Genomic DNA, 8333 nt, shown 5'->3' on the forward strand with positions numbered 1-8333 from the left:
GGGTCTCCCTTCCACGGGCGGAGACATAATCGGAGGCTCGGACAGATACTCTTTGATACTGTCAAAGGCCTTTTGGCAATCCTCGGTCCAATCATGACGCTGATCTTTCCGGAGGAGCTTGAATATAGGTGCACATGTGGCAGTCATGTGGGATATAAATCTGGAAATATAATTCAAGCGGCCAAGAAAACCTCAGACTTGCTTCTCAGTTTTGGGCACAGGCATCTCCTGTATTGCTTTAACCTTGGCAGGGTCAACTTCAATACCTCTCTCGCTGACAATAAAGCCCAATAACTTGCCGGAACGGACTCCAAATGTACACTTGTTCGGATTCAGACAGAGTTTGTACTTCCTCAGACGCTGAAAAAGCTTCAACAAGTGCTCTACATGTTCAACTTTCGTTCTTGACTTTGCAATCATATCATCAACATATACCTCGATCTCCTTGTGCATCATATCATGAAACAAGGTAGTCATAGCTCGTTGATACGTGGCTCTGGCGTTCTTCAAACTGAAGGGCATCACTCGATAACAGAATGTTCCCTAAGGTGTGATGAATGTTGTCTTCTCCATATCCTCGGGTGCCATTTTGATCTGATTATAACCGGAAAATCCGTCCATAAATAAGAAGACATTGAATTTAGCTGTATTATCTACCAACATATCAATATGTGGTAAAGGAAAATCGTCTTTCAGACTAGCTTTATTCAAGTCTCTATAGTCCACACACATTCGGACTTTTCCATATTTCTTAGGCACGGGCACAATATTGGCCACCCATTGAGGATATGTAGAAGTCACCATAAACCCCGCATCAATTTGCTTTTGAACTTCTTCTTTGATCTTCACCGCCATATCAGGATGAGTTCTTCTGAGCTTCTGCTTCACAAGCACACACTCAGGCTTTAAAGGCAGGAAATGTTGCACGATATCAGTATCCAGACCAGGCATATCTTCATATGACCAGGCAAAGACATCGACGTATTCTCGTAGCAACTCAATCAACCCCTTCTTCACAGGCTCTTCCAAGAGTGCCCCAATCTTCACCTCGCAAACACAATCCTTAGACCCCAAGTTGACTGTTTCCAGATTCTCGAGATGCGGCTGAATGATCTTCTCTTCGTGCTCAAGAAGACGGGTGATCTCATCAGGAATCTCTTCAACATCATCTTCTTCTACCTCAAATACAGGGAACTCAAAGTTGGGAGATGGTGTTGGATCATTATGTTCAATGGGTTTGATCAACCTGCATAATGATTTTGGATATAAAAGAGATTTTAGAATTCAAACAAGGCAAATCATTATGCAGATGAAAAGATTGATTTTATTCTCTTTTTAGGGTTTTATGTGATCACCAATTTCATGCAAAAAGCAAAAAGTGAAAATAATTTGGAAAAACAAACATTTAACATGTAATTATTGAATGAATATCATTGTATTAATGTGCCAACAATGTCATCACTTCTCCTTTTGGCATGGGAGAAAGGTTTTCAAACAAAAGTGAACATATTACGTGGACTTATGGACGACTGTTGGAACATCAACAACGACCCAATTATTGCAGACTCCTCTAGGGATGACAAAGTTGCCAGAATCTTCCTCTGCATCATCTTCCACTACAGCAGCAGCCTCTTGGTCTTCGACCGTGTGGGTGAAACCTCCACTCTGAAACAGCCCATGCTCATTGAAAGTGCCTGAAGAGTACCATATGCCAGCCCGGGATTTATTGTCTTTCAGCTTAATCATTTGTCCTAAACCAGTAGTTGCACCATGCTCAATGGCCAACTTCGCATCATTGTAGGACGCAAATGAAGAAGTTTCTTTCTTTAACGGCTCAGCAATAGATAAGGCTTGGAACGGCGTCCCAACCTCATCCTCAGCATCTATATAAGAAAAGGAAGACAAATAGCTTATCAATAGAGCCTTCTCTCCCCCTACCACCACCAACTTCTTGTTCTTCACGAACTTTAACTTTTGGTGTAGGATGGATGTCACGGCGCCTGCCTCGTGAATCCATGGTCTTCCAAGAAAGCAGCTATATGATGGGTGGATATCCATGACCTGGAAAGTGATATGGAAATCACTAGGTCCGATCTTGATTGGGAGCTCAACCTCGCCAATCACAGTTTTTCTGGATCCATCAAAAGCTTTGACTACCACTCCACTCTGCCTCATGGGAGGCCCCTGGTATGAAGTTTTGCCATAGTGGATTTTGGCAACACATTTAGTGATGTTTGCAACAATGCTATCAAACTGTTTTATTGTGACATCGTGATCCACGTATGCCACGTCCAACACCCTCTACAAAGCTTCACTATGTGGCTCGGAGTTCATCAGCAAAGATATGACAGATATCTTTGACGGAGTTTGAAGCAGTTGATCGACAACATTATACTCGCTCCTCTTGATGAGCCTCAACATCTCATCACAGTCCTATCTCAATATGCCATTCTGGCCAGCAGGGACATGAGCTTTAGCAGCAACGGCAAGTCTATCAATAACAAGTGCCGGATTCATAGAAGTAAAAGAGGTCCCCACAGCGGTGGCAAAATTATCAACGGCGTCAGTTCTTCTCCTCAACACGTCTTCATGGGGTTTCGGCGTCGCCGAAAAAACACGACCACTGCGGGTCACACCATTGACGTCAGATATGCTTGTAACAGAAGTGGAGGGAAACGGCACCTCCTTCCCATCTTCTAATGCAACCGCATTATATCGATAGGGAACAACCTTGTCTGAAGAGTATGGAACAGGGCCAGTTGGCTTGATAACGAGAGTAGGGGGAACCTTCTTCTTGCTGCCATCATATCTGACAACAACAGGTTTGGGTATTCTGAACACAGGGGATATAACATTAACTTCGTCCTCATCACGATTCTGAATTATCTCGATCACACCCTGATCCAACATCTCTTGGATGTCTTTCCTGACTTGGCGACATCCTCTCTCGTTGACAGTGCACACACGGCATCTGTCATGGTCATGCTTATAGTGACTGTATCCACATAACAGTCTGTGCATCTCGACCAATGATTGTCTGATATGGCTGACATATCGGACCTTGTACTTGCCAAGGAAACCCTGAACCATGTTAACTGCAGCCTTCCCATGCTCGGGCAATGGGTTCTTCTTAACATTAGGACCTACGTTCTCAAAAAACAAAATACCGCTTCTAACAAGGTCTTGAACCTTGGTCTTGAGAGGGTAACAATTTTCCACATCATGTCCGGGAGCACCGGAATGATAAACACAGTGAAGCTCGGGCTTGTACCACCATTGAGGGTTGGTTGGTACAGCAGGTGGGTCACGTGGAATGATCAACTTCCTTTCAATTAATGAAGGATATAGTTCGGCATAGGTCATCGGAATTGGATCAAAAGTGACCCTCTTCCTATCATAGTTGGTGCTGATATTGTTGTTTCGAGGCTGGTAGGCCTGCTGTTGCGGACGATGCTGATGTTGTTGATATTGTTGATGTTGTTGTTGTTGGTTCTGATAATGTTGATTTTCCCTGAAGGCAGGTGCTATATGAGCCACCTGGTGCTGGTTACTGGCAGCGCGCACAGTCTTCCTCTTCACAGAGGGTCTTCTTTGTTTAATATGGGAAGACACGACATGTGCTTCTCCATCTTTCGTCTTAGCAAACACGCCATAATGTTTGGCAAAAGAGCCTTCTTCTCTGGTCAGGCGTCCTTCCCTGACTCCTTCCTCTAGTCGCATCCCCATGTTCACCATCTCGGTGAAGTCAGAGGGAGCACTAGTGATCATCCTCTCGTAGTAAAATGAACTCAAGGTCTTCAGAAAGATCTTGGTCATTTCTTTCTCTTCAAGCGGAGGCACAATCTTTGCAGCTAATTCACGCTACCTCTGGGCGTACTCCTTAAATGTTTCCTTCTCCTTCTGGGACATAGCCCTCAGTTGGTCCCTATCGGGAGCCATATCAACGTTGTACTTGTACTTCTTGACGAAAGCTTCGCCGAGGTCGTTGAAGGAGCGAATGTGCACACTATCCAAGCCCATATACCATCTCAATGCGGCACCAGACAGGCTGTCCTGGAAATAGTGGATTAGGAGTTGATCATTGTTAGTCTGAGTTGACATCTTGCATGCGTAAATTACAAGATGGCTGAGCGGGCAAGTGTTTCGTTTGTACTTTTCAAAGTCAGGCACTTTGAATTTGATAGGAATCTTGACGTTTGGTACGAGACACAACTCAACAACAGATTTACCAAAGAGGTCCTTCCCTCTTAGAGTTTTAAGTTCCTTGCGCAGCTCAAGGAATTGATCATTCATAGCATTCATTTTCTCGTAGACATCTGGACCCTCAGATGGCTCAGAGTGATAAATGGTGTCATCAACTCTCGGTAAAGTGTGCACAACTGGAGGTGGCACAGCAAGGACCGGGCTAGATGTCGACAGAGAAGCAAATGTAGGGGCGAGACCCTCTGGAACAAAATTAGCGGGCATCCCCCAGGGAAACCCGGCTGGCATAGCAGACATAGCAAAATGAGCGCTGGCAGCAGGCACGGTAGAGGAAGCAACCTCTGAGATGACCGTCCTCTGGGGAGGAGTTGAAGGTGTTGGAGAAGACTGGCTTTGGAAGGCCAAGAATGACTTCATCAGGGCAGTCAATATTGCCACTTCCTCCTTAAGTTCCCTATTTTCTTGCTCGAGGTGATCCATTAGCTTTGAAGAGTTGGCTCTGGTGTAATATCGGTGCGTCAGCTTGTCTTTAAAATAAATGAAGAACACTGAGTTAGACCACTGATCAAGAAGCCCTGAACAAAACCTGCTTATGCACATGATGCATGCAATGCTTGTGCACATGATTTTATTATTATTCAGAGGAACTCTTTAGAGATCTATTTGCAAATATTTGAAAATATTAATCATTTAGTCATATAATGGAATATTCATATCAATGATATCTGGAAAAATTTTACACCAAAGTACAGTCTTGGTAACCAAAATACAATACAAGAAAGAAGGAAAATGAACATTCCATGGAACCCTAGAAACAATCGTCCAAAGCTCTCGAGACCGGAAGATAAGCTGCACAAAGCCTCTTCACCTCTCTCTCATAGGCTGCCTCCATATTGCCTTCTTCTTGGCGAGTCGATCGTACTTCCTCTTCCAAAACCTGGATGGCTGAGGAAGAAGAGAAGTAACCACATCATCAAGATCGTTGATAACCTGATGCTCCAGAAACTCTATCAAAGTGTCCTTATCTCTAAGTTGCTGAAGTAGCTCCTCTCGCTCACGGACCCAAGCATGTGAACGGTCTTCATCTCTCAACTCCTCTACTCCTTGGTTAGGGAGGGTTGAAGGCCCAACCATAACCATAGGTGTAGGTCTCGGGTAATCATAGGGCATGCGGTACTCATAAGCTCTCCTCCTCACCCACGAGGTGTAGGGTTCCAAAGCGATATAATTCTTCGGACCAAGCTCTTTCCTTCCCTTCCTATGAATCTTGCGCCAAGCGCGGACCATTCTTCCCTTCAAGTTTTGGGGATCTTTACCCTCTTGAAAGAACACACCTTCTAACAAAATGTTATTAGGTTTATCCTTTAAGGGGAACCCAAGCTGACGCCGTGCCAAAACAGGATTGTAGTTAATCCCACCACATGTACCAAAAAGAGGCACATTGAATAATTCACCACAAGAGTCAATAATTTGGACACCATCATATACACGGTTATACCAAAAGATATCATCATTAATGAGAGACATAAGTCTCGTGGACCACCGTAGACATCCTTTGTTCTCCTTGAAGGCGAGCGTCTATGGCAAGTTCAAAATAAACCACTTGTACAACAGAGGCAAACAACACACAATGGTACCACCACCCTTTGCATTCCTCATATGCAAAGAGAAATAAGTGTCACCCAACAGAGTCGAAATGGGATTAAGAGCAGAGAAAATCCTAATATCGTTCACATCCACAAAGTTTTCGATGTTGGGAAATAACACTAGCCCATAGATAAGAAGTACAAATATGGCCTCAAAGGCGTCCTCACTCATGGCCTTCCCAAAATAAGTAGCTTGAGCAATGAGGAAATCAGATGGGAGGCCTTGAATTTCACCTTTGGTAGTCATATGAGCACCAATAATAGATTCATCTATATGCAACAGATCAACAATCTCTTGGGAAGAAGGGATTCTCTCCAAGCCACTGGATGACAACTGATCTAGAATAGGTATACCCACAAGATAGGCATACTCCTCAAGCGTAGGCAAAAGCTGGAAATCCAGAAAAGTGAAGCAACGGTACAAGGGATCATAGAACTGCACCAACATACTCATCAGACCTTCATCCACCTGAGTAGCAAGAATAGACAGAAGCTTCCCATGATGAGCCTTGAACTCCAACGGATCTAATACATAGGATGTCAAATTCCTTAACTCTTTCAAGTCGGGTTGTCTGAGACTGTACTTCTTCGTATTCCTTCTTTGCTTATCCATGTCTGAAAATTTGCAAATAGACCTCTTAAGTTCCTTGGAAATTTTCTCATTGTTGATGATATGGATGTGTATGAATGCATGGATGCAACAATCACACTCAAGGATCAAGCAAGTCACACCATACAAAGGTCACGGGATGGATCAAGTCATCCTTAATATCAATCATCCATTTCGGTGGATTATGGTTTTCACCTTATCAACACCCAAGTTCCATTGATATTAAGGATGTACAAGAACGGATCAACCGCGAATCAAGGGTTTGTTGTGAGTCACGAGCATGGAGTCTTGGTTAAGAACTGCCCAAAGGGAGTGTACTATGGTTAAACCTGACAATCATGTTCTACAAGAGGTTCCCATAGTCATCATCCCATCTTTCGGATATTATCGGATAAACGACTACTCGTATTCCAAAAATATTCTCAAGAGAGACTCTTATGAGTGTAGTATCGCGTAACAATCATATCAAATCTTACACTTGAACGACCTTCGCACTACGTCCTAAAACAGGCCAAGATGGGCTAGGTAATCTAAGGTCCTTGGCTTCTAAGGTTTATATTGGAAAGAGTAATGCCTAACCACGACTACTCGTGTGACATTATTGATCCCAACATAACCTCCACCAAGTGAATGGGCTTGTAAGTCAACTTTCTAAGGAATAACTCCACACAAGCCAACAAGACTATGCCATTCTCCTATCATAAGTGCACTCGAGTTCGGGTATAGAACTCATCTCACAAAAGACCACCAAGCACACAAGCAATTAATATATATCAAGCAATTCATACATTACAAACAATACAGTCATCCCAAATTTGCACCAAAATATGTCACAAATAATATAAACATACAATACAACAAAGATAAAAAGTAGGCAAAACCCACTAGGAAAGATAGTTCGTCCCCAGCAGAGTCGCCACTTTTCTGTAGCGGGGTATTCGTTACATTTAGATTTATTGACTAAATCAAAAGTAAATCATACAATTCGAGTCGCCACCACACTTCTATTTATCCAAAGGAAATGTTATAAAGCGAACAAAAACCGAGAAGTTTTATCAAATCAAAAACTAATAAAAATGTCAGAGATCTGGGTAAGGGGGTTGGTTATGCAATGGGAAGGTTTTAAGCACCCAAAACATCCTTAGTACTCTAAGGGAGCCCTTTTTGCAAGTGTTGTATGGTAGGTTGGTCTTTGTGAAAATATTTGTGCAAACATGATTGGGGAGATGAGAAAAGAATATACAAATTATTTACAATTTTGTGTTTGAATGGATAAACCCATTGCCTACGTACCATCACAAAGGGTAGGATCAAAACCTCGTAGTTCGGGGTAAAAATCTCAAAATAAGTTGGTGAATTGATTGGTCAAAAGCCTTAAGGTCTTTTGTTATCAAAGGGAGAAAACTCAACCTAAAAACCACAAATCCAACATGTGAGAAGAGCTTCAACATACTAGTGAGGGATCCACCCTATAATAAGTATGGAAGGCTTATAGTCCAATCACTAAGGATACAGATGAGGTTTATATCAACCACTATGATAACTCAAACCTAATAGCTAATGTTTATTAAAAGCTTTAACACAAATGGTCATTGGAACCATAAAAACAATTTGCATGAGTTGTATTTACAAATGAAAAGTATTCACAAAATAAAGTCAAAATGGACTTAAAGTTCAATTCAAAATAAGTTTTATGAAAAGAGTTTGAAAAATCAAAGGCATAGTGCCTGGGTTTCTAATTTTGAAAACAATGTTAATGTTTGCACAAAATAAGTTTGGCTTGGGTTAGAGTGGAGAGAAGAAGAGAAGGGCTAGGTCCTAAACATGCAAAGATGAGGGAAAATAAATAAAACCCTTGGAGTCCCTTTCTTGAG

This window comes from Lathyrus oleraceus, chromosome 4 (assembly GCF_024323335.1).
Source record: "Lathyrus oleraceus cultivar Zhongwan6 chromosome 4, CAAS_Psat_ZW6_1.0, whole genome shotgun sequence".
In the NCBI taxonomy this organism is placed as follows: domain Eukaryota; kingdom Viridiplantae; phylum Streptophyta; class Magnoliopsida; order Fabales; family Fabaceae; genus Lathyrus; species Lathyrus oleraceus.